Source organism: Dromiciops gliroides, chromosome 3 (assembly GCF_019393635.1).
Source record: "Dromiciops gliroides isolate mDroGli1 chromosome 3, mDroGli1.pri, whole genome shotgun sequence".
In the NCBI taxonomy this organism is placed as follows: Eukaryota; Metazoa; Chordata; class Mammalia; order Microbiotheria; family Microbiotheriidae; genus Dromiciops; species Dromiciops gliroides.
The window spans coordinates 55,058,269-55,075,127 of record NC_057863.1 but is presented as its reverse complement, the minus strand read 5'-3'; the positions used below and the strand labels follow the sequence as shown (position 1 = coordinate 55,075,127).

The following is a 16,859-nucleotide window of genomic DNA, read 5'->3' as shown; positions in this document are numbered from 1 at the left end:
GATCATAAGAGAACAGGATATAGAAAAAAAGGATGTATTAATATACAGCTCTAATCCCTTTTTCCTGTCTCAAGACTTCCTACTCTAAGCTTAGGGGAAGAAAGCTACTATGGTCCTCTCCCTAGCCCTGAGTCAAAACAATTTCATTTCCAATTATGTGTCTGACAAATTTTGTTCCCTCTCTCTCTTCCCCTCTGTAGCAAATTTCCAATGCCTTAAGATCCCTACCACTTCATTGGCTATAAAATCACGATTGCTTTGTAATTAGGACATAGAGATGTAAGACTTTTGGAGGATATCTAGTTTAACACCTTCATTTCACAGATAAGGAAAATAAGAACTAGCGAAATGAAGGGATTTATCCAAGGGTAATAGTTGGTAGTTTCTCTCCTAGGTTTTGGGGGCCAAAATGAGTTAATTCTTCTGTAGATACCATGATGGAAAGTAAAACTATGCCCTCCCAACCATTTTTGAGTAGGAGAACCCCTCTTTTTTAATGTCATAAAATTTCTAAACTTTAGCATGACAGTAGATGTTATTTTTATGTATTGATTGATAAAATATACAAAAAGCTCTTGTGAATTCAATGACACTTTTATTTTTATTCTTTTTTAATTTAACTTTTCTTTTTTATTGTGAACTTAATCAATGAACATAAACATTCCAATATTCAAAGAACAAAAGAGATGATATAAGAAACCATGAACTTTTTGTGTACTTTCTATTTTTAAAGTGTGTATTAAATTTAAAACAGGAATGACAAAATTATCCTGGTTGTATCTTCTGAATGTTTAGTTTTCTGAGTACTTTAAAATACTTTACAAATGTTATTTTCTTTCTTATATTTTTTGCATCTTCTACCACTACTCAGAGATAGTCTGGCACAGTAAATAGAGAGCTAGCCTCTGAACCTGAAGACCATGTTCAAGTCCTGCCTCTGACCCTTACTGACCATCTGACAAGCCAGTTAATCCCAGGGCCCTGGACAATTTTCTTTCTTTTTAAAAAAAATCATTAAAAAATTTGAGTTCCAATTTTCTCTCATCCTTAAGCCCCTCATCCATCCATTGAGATAGCAAACAATTTCATACCCATCATACATGTGAATTCATGCAAAATATATTTCCATATTAGCTATGTTGCAAAAAAGGGCAAGAAAAATAAAGTGAAAAGATATTCTTCAACTTGGACTTAGAGAGTTCATCAGTTCTCTTTTTTGTAGGCAGATGGCATTTTTGATCATGAGTCCTTTGGAATTTTTATAGATCATTGAACTGATCAAAATAGCTAAGTCATTCACTGTTGGTTACTGTTAGAATGTTGCTGTTACTGTGTACAATGTTCACCTGTTTCTACTTACTTTACTTGGCATCAGTTCATATAATTTTCCCAGATTGTTGGGTTTTTTAATGCACCAGACAATTTTCTAACACTCTAAATTACAGAGAAGGTGCCAACCTGCATTAGTAGAGGAAGTTTTTCTCATTTAGGAGTTCTTTATACCAGTATACTCACAGGTCTAGTTCCTACCCCTATTCCCATCACCTCTCACTAAATGAAACTCTCCTTCCCCCAGTAAGTCACTGTCCTTCATAACAAATAAGTATATGCAAATGGACCCATGATCTCCTTGATTCAGACTTCTCTCTAATAACACAGGTTGTGACCCATCCATTTCCACTCGCCCTGTGTGACTGTTGTCCATGTCTTCCCATCATTTCAACAAAAGGGCCCACCCAACATGCTGGAGCATTCTTTGCTTTCTTCTGACATCTCGAGGTTATCAGTGGCACACTTTGGCTGTCCGTCATCCTCCATCTTCACTATGTAACCAGCCCATATTCTTTCTTTATTCTATAATGGCATGATGACATTTTCCCACTCCCATTCTTCTTGGATATTCTTCATTGGCTATAGGTCAGCCTGCTCATACCCACCTATACCTCTACATTGCCCTTAGTGATATTGATTTTTAATTTTTTGGAGAGTATTGTATTCTATGCCACGCTCCATACAGCAATACTGGTGGAATGTTGGTGTTAAAAAGGGGCAATTTTGCTTTCATGGGAAGCTTGGACCCATTAAAAGAGCTTTGTTATTTTCTTTTTTTGTGGGGAAGTGAGGGTTAAGGGACCTGCCCAGGGTCACACAGCTAGTAAGTTTCAAGTATCTGAGGCTGGATTTGAACTCAGGTCCTCCTGAATCCAGGGCCGGTGCTTTATCCATTGTGCCACCTAGCTGCCCCCACTTTGTTATTTTCTAAAGGCCACCCACTCTGCTTTCTCCTTCTAATCAACTCTGGGCCCTACTTTCTTCAATGCTCAACTGTACTGACTTCCCCAAGTATTCCTACTGATGGATAAGCTCTCTAGGTTGCTGACTCAAATGTATAAGTCACTCTTTATCTACTCAGTCTTTCTTGCATGGATGGTCAGCTCAGGCCAGACTTGATAGAGTGATTACAAATATCTTCCAGGAGGCTTTGCAATGCTCTAGGGTTTGAAGAAACCAGCTCCAGGTCATACATAAACAGTTCCTCCACAGGGATTCTGTCTTCAACTTGGACACCTATGCTAGATCTCTCTATATATTCACTAAATCATAGTGGGAAACATCCTTGGTAGCATATTAGACATTTCCCTGTTTTATGATTTGCCTGATGTTTATAACCTGCACATTGTTGAACGGGGTAATTCCTTTTGTTTTTCAAAGGATCTTGAATTATTTTGATGCATGGATGGGAAAGCCTCTACTGGAAAAGAGTCCTTAAAGTGATGGTTTGCTATGGAATCCAATGCTTTTTTATAATAAACAAACAATAAGCCCAGTGGGATATTATGGCCTATATATATATTTCTATATCTATATATCTTTCAGTTAATTGTGAAATGAGAAAATGGTCCTGTTTGTAAACATTTATAAATGCTTAGCACAATATCTGGCATCTAGTAGGTGCTACATAAATGTTTATTTTCTCCCTTCTCCTTCCTGGTTTGCCAGTCCTTGGTCTAATTTGCTGGTTCATTAGTCCCATTAAGGCTTCCATATGTGTTCCCAAAGGTTTTGTCCTTGCTTTTCTTCTCTTCTCCCTCTATGCTCCCTCTCTTGGTAACCTTATCAGCTCCTGTGGATTTAACAATTACCTTCTTCATATAGATACCCAGACCTACCATCTCTCCCTGAGCTTCAGTCCCACATTACCAATTGTCTATTGGTCATTTCAAGAAAGATGTCCTAGAGATATCTTAAATTCAACATATCCAGAAACTTCCCCCTTAAACTTTCTTCTCTTTGAAACTTACCTATATCTGTCAAAGGAACCACCATCCTTTCTGTCTTCCAGGTTTGTTTTCTTTTCTTTTTTTTTTTTTTTAGTTTTTTTTAGTGAAGCAATTGGGGTTAAGTGACTTGCCCAGGGTCACACAGCTAGTAAGTGTTAAGTGTCTGAGGCTGGATTTGAACTCAGGTCCTCCTGACTCCAGGGCCAGTGCTCTATCCACTGCTCCATCTAGCTGCCCCTGTCTTCCAGGTTTTTAACCTCAATAATATCCTTGACTCTTCTTCACTCTTTTTCACCCCACTACAATCAATTGCCAACTCTTGACATTTATAGTCTCACATCTCTCAAATTCAGTCCCTTCTCTCTATTCATATAGGTAACACTTTAGTTCAGGCTCTTACTCCCTTTCAACCACATAATTCCAATAGCCTACTCATTTGTCTTCCTGATTCAAGTCTCTCCTTAATCCAGGCAATCCATTGCTGCCAAAGTAATTTTCCTCAAATGCAGATCTGCCTATGGAACTCCCTACTCAACCAACTCTGGTGCCCAGTCCCTATTGCCTCTAGAATGAAACATTAACTCGTTTATTTAGCTTTTAAAACCCTTCACGCTTTAGTTCCAATCTATTTTTTCAACTTCACTGAACATTACTCTCCCTGCAGCAAAACTGCCTTTCTTTCTGTTCCTTGTTCACCACACTTCAACCCCTATCTTTGTGTACTGATTGCCCTCCATGGCTAGATGTTCTCTCTCCTGACTTCTGTCTCATGGAATTCTTCTCTTCCTTAAATATGCAGCCAGGATATCATCTGAGTGGCTAGGTGGTACAGTGGATAGAGCACTGGCCCTGAAGTTGGGAGGATCTGAGTTCAAATGTGACTTCAGCTGTGTAACCCTGGGTAAGTCAACCCCAATTAACCTAAATATCTGGGGCTATTTCCAGTTGTCCTGATAACGATCTTCCTTCCTTCCTACCTATCATCTATCTATCTATCTATCTATCTATCTATCTATCTATCTATCTATCTATCTATCTATCTATCTATCTACCACCCACCAATCCATCCCTCCATCCCTCCCTCCATCCATCCCTCCATCCATCCCTCCATCCCTCTATCTATCTTGCCAATGGACCCAGATTGTTCTGGAGGAGAGAGTGAGGTTGCGGCTCTTTGCACAGCCCTCCCTCACTTAAAATCCAATTCACTACAAGTCACGACATGACCGTGGTGTCACGGTCCTCTTCGAGAACAAGAGATCATCTTCTCCATGAAGCCTCTTCTGAATCCTCACAACTGCTAGCGCCTTCCCTCTCAAACCACCTTGTATCTAACTACTTTGTATATATTTACTATCTTTATACTATGTATTTTATAAGCCCTGTGTTTTTTACCTCTAGAATGTGAGCTCATTGTGGGCAGTGAATGTTTCATTCTTTGCATTTGTATCCCCAGTTTCCAACACAGAGTCTCTGTAGAGGGGCTCTTTACAAATACTTATTGACTGAAATGTCAAGGTTGTGTTCCACTGTTGAGTATCACTTGTGAAAGTCAGTTTGTTCCCTAGTACTTCATTTAGTGATCTCACCAATTCCCATGGATTTAATGATCACCTCTTTGCTGATGATTCTGAAATCTACCTTTCCTGATGTGTAATTTAAAATTCTAAATGTGGATTCTAATCTGTTCCCCCAGTTTTGGGGGAAACTGACTAAAATCACTGATAAAACGAGTTTAGGTTTTTAAGGGTTTATTGGAAAATACAAAGAAAAAGATTGAGAACAGAATTCCAACAGCCTGGCATTCCTATCTTTCCTCAAATTTCCTGTGAAGTCCTCTGCTGCCGCCACCACCATCAAGTCAGGAACCCAAAAGAGAGAGAGCTCTCTGCGCAGGCTCCCTTTCCTCCTTCCTGTCTCCTCCCAGAAAATAGGAGGCTCCTCAAGTTGATTGGCTGGTAGCCTTGATAGACAGCACCCATGAGTAAACGTCATTTCCTGACGCCAAGGAAAAGCCACAATGCCTCTGAGGCATTTTCCTCATGGCAGAGCTTTCCCACAGCAAGTCTCTAGTAGGTGGCATCATTCCAATCATTACACTGACCCAAATTCTCTGACAACCTCCAATCTTACATCTCCAACTACCCTTCAGACATCTCAAACTGGATGCCCAATAGACACCTTAAATTCAATATATCCAAAATGGAGCTCATCTTTTCCTCCTAAAACCTCCTTTTCTTCTACTTTCCCTATTACTGTGGAGGGCAACGTCATCCTCCCAGTTCCTTCGGCTCACTATCTAGGAGTCAGCCTGGATTTCTCACTATCTCTCACTCCCCATATCCAAGCTGTTACAAAGGCCTGTTGATTTCACCTTTGCATCATCTCTGAAATATGTCCTCTTCTCTCCTCTAGCACTGCAATAGTTTGCTGGTGGGTCAGCCTGCCTTAAGCCTTTTCCTTCTCCAATGTGTCTTCTATCCAGTCACTAAAATGATTTTCCTAAAGCACAGGTCTGATCATGTTATGTTCCCCACCCCCAAATTCTAGTGGCTCCCCGTTGCCTCCAAAATCAAATATTAAATGCTGTTTGACATTCAAAATCTTTCATAACCTAGCCCCCTCCTAGCTTTCTGGTCTGCTTACACCTTACTTCTCAGTACATATTCTTTTTTTTTTTTTAGTGAGGCAATTGGGGTCAAGTGACTTGCCCAGGGTCACACAGCTAGTTAAGTATTAAGTGTCTGAGACTGGATTTGAACTCAGGTACTCCTGACTCCAGGGCCGGTACTCTATCCACTGCACCATCTAGCTGCCCCTCAATACATATTCTTTAATCCAATAACAAACAAGACATTCCATTCCTCAGCTCCTGGCATTTTCTCTGGCTGTCCTCCATTCTTGGTATTTTCTCCCTCCTCTCCTACAACTAATGACCTCCCTGGCTTCCTTTAACTTTCAATTCAAATCCTACCTTTCATAGGAAGCCTTCCCCAATCCCTTTTAATATCATGTCTCCTCCCTGTTAATTATTTCCTATTTATCCTGTATATTGTTTGCTTGGAATATATTTGTTAGCATGTTGTCTTCCCCATTAGATTGTAAGCTCTTTTGCCTCTTTTTATATCCCTATCCCTTGGCATAGTGCTTGGCACTCAGTAGGCACTTAATAAATATTGATTGATTGATTGACACTAATACTCCCATCAAGTATGCTTTTGATTCATGGATAGCTGACTCCCATAAAGATATTAAGTTAATTTCATATTCTTTAAGTTGCCTTTATTCAGTATTGAAAAGATTTGAGATTTCCCCCTATACTGTCTTCTCACAAAAAAGAGTATAGTCAAGCAAAATAATTCAAGACATTGGCCATGCCCCAAAATGTAACTCATTCCTTACCTCTAATCCATTACCTCTCTGCCAAGAGGTGAGTAGTGTGTTTTGTTATCAGGCTTCTGAAGCCATGCTTGATCAGAATTCTGTATGGAATCTTTCAAAGTTGTTTTCTTTTACACTATTGTGGTCATTGTGTTCTTTTTCTTTTCATTTTTCTTTTCCTTCTTCAACAAAAAGTTGTCAAATATTTTGGTATTTGGTTTTTTTTTTTCTCTCTATCTTTGACCTGTTTGAGGATTTATGCCTAGTAATAGTATTGTTGGGTCAGTGATCATGCACAGTTTAGTGACCATTTTGGGTGTGGTTCCAAATTACTTTCCAGAATGATCAGACCAATTCAGCCCCAGCCCCAGTATTTTTGTTTGTTTGTTCTCCTATAGCCCCTTCAACAATGACCATTTCCCCCTTTTGTCATCTTTGTGATCTGATGGGTGAAGTAGAAACTCAGTTTTCATTTACATGTCTCTTAGCTCTTGAAGCATTATTCAATACCAATGTCTAATTTTAATTTTTAATGATAACAAGTCATGGCCAAAAGGCTACAGAACTGTGCATACCCTTTGATCCAGCAATACCACTGCTAGGTTTATATCCCAAAGATATCCCCCAAAATAAGAAAAGACCTATTTGTACAAAAATATTTCTAGCAGCTCTTTTTGTGGTGGCTAAGAATTGGAAATCAAAGGAATGCCCATCAATTGAGGAATGGCTAAACAAACTATGGCATATTATGGTGATGGAATATTATTGTGTTATAAGAAATAACAAGTAGGATGACTTCAGAAAGGCATGGAAAGACATGTATGAAATGATGTATAGTAAAGTGAGCAGAACCAAGAGAATATTATGCACAGAGACAGCAATATTGTTTGATGAAGAACTGTGAATGACTTGACTATTCTCAGCAATACAACAATCTAAAACAATCCCAAAGGACTATGGATGAAACATACTATCCATCTCCAAAGAAAGAACTGATATTGATGGAACAGATTGAAGCATGCTATTTTTCACTTTCATTTTTTTTCTTTTAATCAAGTTTTCTTGTACAAAATGACAAATATGGTAATGTTTTACATAATCATACATGTATAACCCATTTCTGATTGCTTGCCTCCTCAGGGAAGGGGAGGGGAGGGAGGGAAGGAGGGATAAAAATTGGAACTCAAAACTATAAATAAAAATGTTTATTATATTAAAAAATAATAACAGGTCTTCCACACACTTTGAACATAGGATATATGTATGTGTGAGACATACTTATTCAACCACAAGAAAATATTTTGTTTATTTATTGTACCAAGTCAGGATGCATATTTAATATTTAAAAGATCAGAATGCTTTAGTCCAAATATGGAGGTTCAGGACCCTTGCAATAACTCCAAAAGTCCCCCAGGGGGCCTCAGACCACAGGTTGGGAACAATTACACTAAAATATTGTCCCTTTTTTAGTGTCGAAATTATACAGTAACTGGTAAGCTTAAGTTCGGTGAAAACAAACCAGTGCAACTAATAGCACATAGTTTGCCTTGCCAGAATGTCACCAGAATGTTAAACCAACATTCCATCTCTTATCTCTGTGCCTTGGCATAGGCTATTTCACTGCCTAAAATTCATTCCCTCTTTACCTCTGTCTTAAAGAATTCCTAGTGAGCATTAAAGCTCACAGGTCAAGTGCCACCTCCTATAGGTGAACTTTTCTGATTATGTATTCTCTGGTTCACCCGCACCAGCTCATCTCCAATTATTTACCTTTCTACATGCGTGTTTTCTTTCTCTTCTCAGCAGAATGGAAGTTTCTGGAAAGTAGCAACTGTTTCATTTTCTCTTTGTCTTTTTCAGCATGAAGTACAGTGCCTAGAAAACAGTAGGTACTTAATAAATGATAACTGCATAAATGAATGAAGGCACCTGCTATAACTCTTACCAACATCAACCTAGAGATCAGAGCCTCAATTTTATGGGGGTTGGAATTCCACTTCTGACACTTATGAGTTGTGTGACTATGGCTAAGTCACTGAGCCTCAGTTTGCTCATCTGTAAATGGGAGACGATAATAAATGCCATACCTGCCTGACAAGGTCATTGTGAAATTTAAATAGGATTATATCTAAAGCATTTACATATTTTAAAGTACTATGTGTTATTATTATTATTATTATTACATCAATAAAATATTTATTAAGCACTAGGTGGAATATTGGATGGAGCAGCTGGCATTGGACTTGTAGTCAGAAAGACCAATATAGAATCCTATTTCAGATACTAACTAGCTGTATGACTTTGGACACATTTCCTAATTAGTAAAATAGGGATAATAACAGTACCTACCTCACAGAGTTGTTGAGGACCAAGTCAGAAAACAAATGTAAAGTACTTTGCAAACCTTAAAGCACTATATATAATCTCTTCTTCTTTTTCTTCTTCTTCTTCTTCTTCTTCTACTATTACTACTACTACTACTACTACTACTACTACTACTACTACTACTACTACTACTACTACTACTACTACTACTACTACTACGTGCTCAGTACTAGGTTAAAGCATTGGGGGAGGAAGGCAGGTAGCACAGCAGAGGACTGAACTGGGAATGTGGAAGACCTGATTTCAAATTCTACTTCAAATACATGGTACCTTGTGACCCTAGAAAAGTCAATTCCTCTCTCAGACTCAATCTTCTCAGCTGTAAAGATAAATGCTAACTATTAAAAAAAAACATGGACTCAGACCTTAAGGAACTTAAAATCTATTGTATGGTCAATACCTTGCATATATATACCCCTCAGAGAATATACCTCGGAGATTATTTCACAAACAATAATAATAGAATTTAGAGGTATGTGGTATGGTGCAGATGATAAATGTACTGGTTTCCTATCTCAGAGAAGGCTGAGATAATGAGATAAGCACTAGCTCCAGCTAAGTAACTGAGTGATAGGATCACTGGTTATGCTTAAGGTAAAAATCCTAAAAATGACTTTAGGCTTCATTCCATTGACTTGGCTCATGTTAGACAATATTTCACCTCTGTTCTTCCTTCCTCCCTCCCTCCCTTCCTTCCTTCCTTTTCTCCCTCCCTATAAAGTTGGAGAGAAATCCATAGGGGAAATGTGGTGTCCCAAAGAGCAGGGGATTTGGATTCAGAGAACCTGAATTCAAATCCTAATCCATCAATTTACTTGCTGTGTAACCTTGGGCTCCTTTCACTTTTCTGGGCTTCCCTTTCCTCCTCTGGGAAATAAAAGAGCATGTTTGGATAACTTCTGAGATGCCTTCCTGCTCTCAATAAGTCCTACATCCACCTCCTTTTGCCCAGGGGGAAAAAGCCTCCCCAAAGCCTTTAATGGGTTCACCTCAGCTCCAGGAGGCAAGAATTATGCAAAAGAAGGTATGAGGGAACCTTTGCGACTGCAGCATCTGATTGCACTCTGCACCACCGGGATGGTGTGAATTTACCTTTCCGATGCTAATCAGACTTTACAGATCCAAATTTCTTCCTGCAGAGGTGGGTGCCTTTACTTTGGGGAAACCTAAGTTGGTCTCCTCAACCTAAGTTATATTTTTGCCTCGCGTCCCTTCATCCTTTCATCTGCTCCCCACAGGCTTCTTCTCTTACCCTCAGGGCGCACTTAGGTGTGCTCCCAGTCCTCTCTCGGCCTTGAGTGGCCATGAAAACCCGGAAAGGTGGAATCTGTCCTTTTAAACTCCTGGGTGATTCCAGCGCTGGGCATGCTCAGTAGTGAGAAAAGGTGTTGGTTGCAAGAAGGAAGCTTCTGCCTGCCCTGCAGCAGAGAGAGCTGGAGCGGAGGAGGAGGTGGAGGAGGAGGAAGAGGAGGAGGAGGAAGAAGAGGAGGAGGAGGAGGAGGAGGAGGAGCAGAGAGAAGCCGCTGGCTGGCCGAGCAGCAGCCTCCCCAAAGCTTGGGGAGCCGGAGCCGAGCCCGAGCCTGAGCCTGTAAGTGGGGAAGGGAATAAAGTTGGCCCCAGAGCCCTAGGATAATGCCCAAGGTGCCAAAGCTGCATTTCTCTCACTTGGGCGCGTTTGTTAGTTTCAAAGGGAGTTGATATTTTGTTTCTTGCACGACCAAAGTGTGTCTTCTCTAGTTGCTGCTGCAGGTGCCGGGGAAAAATACCTTTCGGGTGCATCAACTTGACATTTTTAGCTTTTCGTCCTAGTTTACAGTAGCAATCATGGGTGTTTTTCAATGTGTATACCCACAGGGTTGTGGATACATAAAAATGCTTACTTCAGGTAAGGCTTTACACATGATTTTTTTAAAGAAGTTTTAAGATCCACGTTGGTTTTACCTTCATGAAGCTATACATTCAGAAAAGTTTTCATTTTTTAAAAATCCCCAAACACCCTCAAAACTTTCAATTGCTGATGCGGCGGCTGCATTGGAGTTCGTCGGTTTTCTCTGAATACTGTGACCTGTTTGTTTGCCTTTGGGCTTTGCTGCAGATGATCAATAGGGCTGAAATGAAATCCTATCAGTAGTTTCTCTTTCTGGGACAGGGACGTTGGATTCTGCATAAGAAAATGTCTGAGTTTTACTGCCAAGGAAAGAATCAAGATTCAGGTCTATTTTCAAGAAAAGACATGGGATTTAGAGTTTGTGGTAATTCTTAGAGTTTTAAAAGGAACATTTGGCTATGCGTCTTTTATTTTCAGACAGGAGAAATGCCCCATTTGATATCATTAGAAAGAACTGGAGCGTTAAAGGCTTTCAGATGAATGAAACATAAAGCTGCCTCTTCCTGCTCCCTCCCATTCCTTCTGCCCCCATTTCACTTGTCCTGTGTTACAGGTTAAACAATACATTTAACCCTGAGAATGCTATTTTGTATGGGTAGGTGTGGTGGTAAGCAGGACTGCATTATTTCTTTTGCATCCTGTGACCCACTGAAATCCCTCCAGATTCTGGGCAGTGAATATCAAGGCATCACAGAGTTGAATAATAATAGCTGATTTTATGTTATGTAAGTTATAAATCATTTTACTGGTATTATCACATTTGATCCTCATAATAACTTTCTGAAGTAGGTAGTACTGGAATTCAAAATCAGGCCTGGTTCATTCCTTTCATTCTGCCTCTTAAAATTTTTGGTCATGTTGAATTTATGATATATGCGTACACACACCCCCCTACAGAAATATTCAACAATTTCCAGAATACACAAAATTTACATTTCAGATTTCAAAACAACAACAATAGCTCATATTTCTATAGTGTTTTAGGGTTTACATAGAACTTTCTTCATCTATGCATGTTTGTTTCTTCCCCTTCCCCCCACTAGATATAGGTAAAATCCTAAAATATCAGAGCTCTAAGGGGCCACTGAGATCATCTAGCCTAACTCCCTTATTTTATAGATAGACTTGAGCCTCAGAGATGTTAACTAACTTGCCCACATGACAAAGCTACTTATTGGCTGCTTTAGGATGAGATGGAAGGTCTGCTGACTCCTAGGCAATGGGATTATTTAGCTTCCTTTTTTCACCTGTATGAATTTTTTTTTCCAATAGGGTGCTTTAAGCACAGAACAAAGATTCCAGGAAGTCCTTTATACATAAACTACTTTTCCAGTGACTTAGTCATGTAATCCTATAAGTGTTTTCCCGTAACAATTTTCTAGGTTTAGAAGCTGTCTATTCATCGTCAATTGTTATCCTCATCTTCCAAATCCTTTAAGGCTTACCATAACCCTTCTCTTCCCTAGAAAGTTTTGTCTAACAAAACAAAACTGATTTTATATCTCTCACAGTATTACAAGGTACCCTCATTTAAAAGGGACTATTTTCTCCACCTCTTTTGAATCTCTTAGCTCTGCTCCAAGAAGCCTTTGTGAACATAAAATTGTCCTTTAGTTTAAGGATAGATGGGAATAAAGACTTCTCTGATCACCAGGCTTATTATTGCTGTATCATCATATCAATTGATCAAACATTTATTATTAATACTATCATTAATATATTATTTATTATGAATATCATTATTTACTATTAAGCATCTTCTATGCTCTGGATAGCTAGGTGATGCAGTTGATAGAGAGCCAGAAAGACCTGAGTTCAAATGTGACTTCAGATACTTACTAGCTGTGGGACCCTGGGCAAGTCCCTTAACCCTGTTTACCTCAATTGATTTATCTGTAAAATGAGCTGGAGAAGGAAATGGCAAAACCACTCCAGTATCTCTGCCAAGAAAACCCCAAATGGGGTTACAATGAATCTGACATGACTAAAACAACTGAACAAGGGCTGGGGATGTAAAAATGAGGAGGAAACAGACCTTGTCTTCAAGGAGCTTATAGCTGACATTCTTTTGGGGGAAATAATATTTACACAGACAATTAAGCATGAAATATGTACAAGGTAACTACACAGTCATTTGTGGGACTTGTGTAAAGGAGAGGGGAAATGAGGAAGCTATGTAGCTAGGAGATAGCATCTGAGCCGATCATCTTCATCCCAGTTTTACATTCAGTGGTGTTTCATGTTTGTTGAATTGAAAAGTGAATTGCAATATTATCGTCCTTTATTAGGTGCCTCTCTCCATATGGTTTTATCCTAGGTATTCTATCAAGCAAGCTAAACACATCAGTTACTCTCTAGAAGCCTATGATCTTAAACTGAGAACACTGATGCTGAGGACATGTAAGCAACTGAGCAAACACTGAGGAAATACCTAAAGTGCTTACATTGTTTAAATGCAAAGCCTCAGTCGGTTTATTCTTTAAGTGATGAGTGACGGGGAGATAGGTGACCCGGATGGTTGGACAGGGTAAAAACAAATCAGCTAGGGAAGGCTTTCTGAACAAGGTTGGGTTTCAGGGGCTGTTCGAGTGAAGAAAAAAGAGAAGGCTTAGTGAGAGAAGATGGGGGTTAGGTTATCCTAAGCTTATGAGGAAGTTCAAATAGCAAGGGGATAATGATGTGAAGCAATGGGAGCAGGGTAGATGGGGAGAGGGGGGAGTAAAGGGGTGGAACAAATGGGCCTGACAAGACTGGAAGGGTTTCTGCAAGACAGAATTATTGGGACTCTCCTCATTTTTTGTCTTCTTTACCGGTTCCTCTTTCTCTCCAAAATGTTGGCATTTACTAAAGTTGTGTCTTTGGTCCTTTATTCCTTTCTGTGTTCTTCAGAGATTTCATTCTTTCCCACAACTCCAACTGTCTCCTAAAACTGGAGGATTATCAAAGCTAAATCTTCAGCCCTTCATCTCATCATCAAGTGACTGTCCCACATCTCTTATTATGTTGTGGACATTTCTTCTTCCACTTTGAACTTTTCCCTAATCCCCTCTACTTTTAGTGCCCTCTTCCTTCTCAAACTACTGCATATTTGTTTCTTGACCTACACAGTATATCTTCCCCTGTGGAATGTGAACTCCCTGAGGGCAAGAAGTTTCTTTTCTTTTCTTTTTTTTTTTTTTCCGAGGGTAAGAAGTTTCATCTGATCTTTATTATGATTATTATTTATTCATAGTAGTAGTTGACATATAGTACTTTAAAGTGGGCAAACTACATTATTATCTTCTTTTATCCTCATAACAATCTTGTGAGGTAGGTCCTACAGCTTTTATTATCCCCATTTTTCTTAGGTGAAAACAAAGGTCACAGAAGTTAAATAAGTTGCCCAAAGTCAGACATTTAATAAATGTAGGGGCTCGATTCAAACCTAGGTCTTCTTGACTCCAACTTATAAGACCTCCTATTCTCAGCATGATAGAAGATACTTCAAAAATGTCTCTTGTTGAATTCCACCTGGATGACTTGCTGTCAAATCAAACTCCAAAGTTCTTAAAACCATATTCTTCTCCTTCATCCCCAAACCAACCCATCCATCTTTCCCACTTCCTTTTTAATTTTCTTAAAATTTTTCTGATAGCCCATTTTCTCTGTCCTCCAAACTTGGAACTGATCATATTTGTGACTCCTTCCCTTTATGTCTTTGCCTCCTCCTTTCATTTCCTTCTACATTTTTTTTATTGGCAAGGCAATGAGGGTTAAGTGACTTGCCTAGGGTCACACAGCTAGTAAGTGTCAAGTGTCTGAGGCAGGATTTGAACTCAGGTCCTCCTGAACCCAGGGCCAGTGCTTTATCCATTGTGCCACCTAGCTGCCCCCTTCCCCATTTCCTTCTATAAAAGCCTTACCCACCCTTGAGGATCCAGCTCGAATGTCATGTCCTCCATGGAGTCTTGTCTTATTTTCCTAACTACAAGCACTTTCTTCTTCCTCTAGATGCCTATAACATTTTTCTATACTGTTTATATAACACCTGTCATCCTTTACCACGTCTTGTTTTGGGGGGTATGTCTTTTCTGCTATATCGTAACCTTTTTTGGAGGTCAGGGCCATGTCATATGCATTTTTGTATTCTTTACAGGGTCCTACATTGAGTAGATGCTCAATACTTATTCACTGAAGGAAGGAGAGAAGGAGGAACCAAAGATAGTGGTGCAGTGCAGAAAGCCTGGTAAAGTGTTTTGGGAGAGAAGGTGAGAATATTGATCCCTATCTACACCGTAATGGAAAATCACTATGGCCTTGCCCTTGGGTGGGGGCAAAAACACTGATACATTGGGAAGATAGCTTTGGCAGTCATAGAGAACCACAAAGGCCATCTATTCCAACATCTTTGTTTCACAGTTGAGAAAGCTGAGTCCCACCAAGGTTAAGTGACTACCCTGAGGTCTACACAGATAGTAAGTGTCAGAGCAGAATTTGAACCTAGTTTTTCTGACTTCAGAACCAGTGCTCTTCCCACTGTGCCAACAGTGATCATATGGAAGGCAGGAAGTCCCGGATTGCATTGAACAAGAGTTCACTGGGGCCATGACTAAAGATGTGAATTGATATAGGGTAAATAAGACAGATTTAAGATGTGTTCTGAAGGAGAAAGGCACAAAACTTGGCAGGACATTGTACATGCAGAGCAAAGGACAGAGATGTGTGGAGGTGCTTGTCAGTGCTCGTCCTGGGGAACCATTGTTATCCAATTTGGGGCCTTTGCTCTGGCTGCTGAGCACCAATGGGGAGAGGCCATATGTGGAACTGATTTCACCCAATACAGATTTAAGCAATCCATGACCATACCAAGGTCTTTAGTGAGACTCAGCAATTCTTTTATATGACCTTTGTCAAAACCCTTATCTCATTCATCACAACAAATAGTCTCAAGCTTTTCCTTTCTCCTCTTATTCCAAACATTGCACTTAATAGGGGTTGTCATAGCCTCCTATTTCACTAAAAGAATGGGGGCCATCTAAAGAGAACTTGCCTCATTCTTTTCTATTCTTAAAAAAGCCCTCAGCAAATATCTTCTCTCCCTTCCTTCCTCTCTGGTCTCAGAGACATACCTTACACCTCATTAAAGTTAATACCATTCCTTCTTATATTCTGCAGAACCTTACTCTAGCAATCATCTCCTTTCTTTCTCTTGCATCTTCAGTTTCTGTGTCTCTACTGGCTTCTTCCCATCTGCCTACAAAAATTCTTAGGTCTCCTAAATCCTTAAAAATAATCCTTCCATTAAATCTTCTTTTTCAGCTCCTTGCCATCCAATCTCTTCTCCCTTTCATTTCTAATTTTCTTGAAGAATTTGTACTTGGTTCTGATACTTCCTTACTCTTTCTAATCCCTTTGAAATCTGACCCCTCATAACTCTACTGAAATCCTCTCTCAAAAGTTATCAGTGGGGGGCAGCTCTAGGTGGCACAGTGGATAAAGCACCAGCCCTGGATTCAGGAGGACCTGAGTTCAAATCCGGCCTCAGCCACTTGATACTTACTAGCTGTGTGACCCTGGGCAAGTCACTTAACCCCCATTGCCCCGTTATCAGTGACTTCCTAATTGCTGAATCCAGTAATTTTTTTCAGTTATTCTCTTGTTTGAACTCTTGGTGGCATTTGACATTGTTGACCATCCATTTCTTCTATATATTCTCTCTTCCCTTGGCTTCAGAGACATCACCTCCTGCTTCTATCACTCAAATTATTCCTTCTCTGTCTCTGCCGACTTCTCCTCGATGGAGATAACTCTCAAACTTATATCACTCTCACTTTTGATCTGTGGACCTGAATTTCCAGTTGCCCATAGGGTTTCACAGCTTGGATGTTCTGGTTTCACAGCTTGGATGTCCTGCCTGAACCTAGAACTTGACATGCCTAAAATTG

At 39.7% G+C, this 16,859-nt stretch overlaps 1 protein-coding gene across 6 annotated transcripts in view; it reads left to right on the top strand.

The window, feature by feature from the left end:
* PLS1 (plastin 1) overlaps positions 1-16,859 on the top strand; it is a 156,999-nt gene that overhangs the window by 9,160 nt on the left and 130,980 nt on the right. For 3 of the 6 annotated variants that reach the window (XM_043994719.1, XM_043994721.1, XM_043994720.1), the window contains exon 1: positions 10,513-10,635. The exons of 1 other annotated variant lie outside the window; for it this stretch is intronic. The gene's annotated coding sequence lies outside the window, so the exon portion shown is untranslated. Of the gene's footprint in view, positions 1-10,084; positions 10,189-10,512; positions 10,636-15,070; positions 15,183-16,859 lie in introns of those variants that run through there. 2 more of the 6 variants (XM_043994722.1, XM_043994718.1) reach the window with 2 other exon arrangements.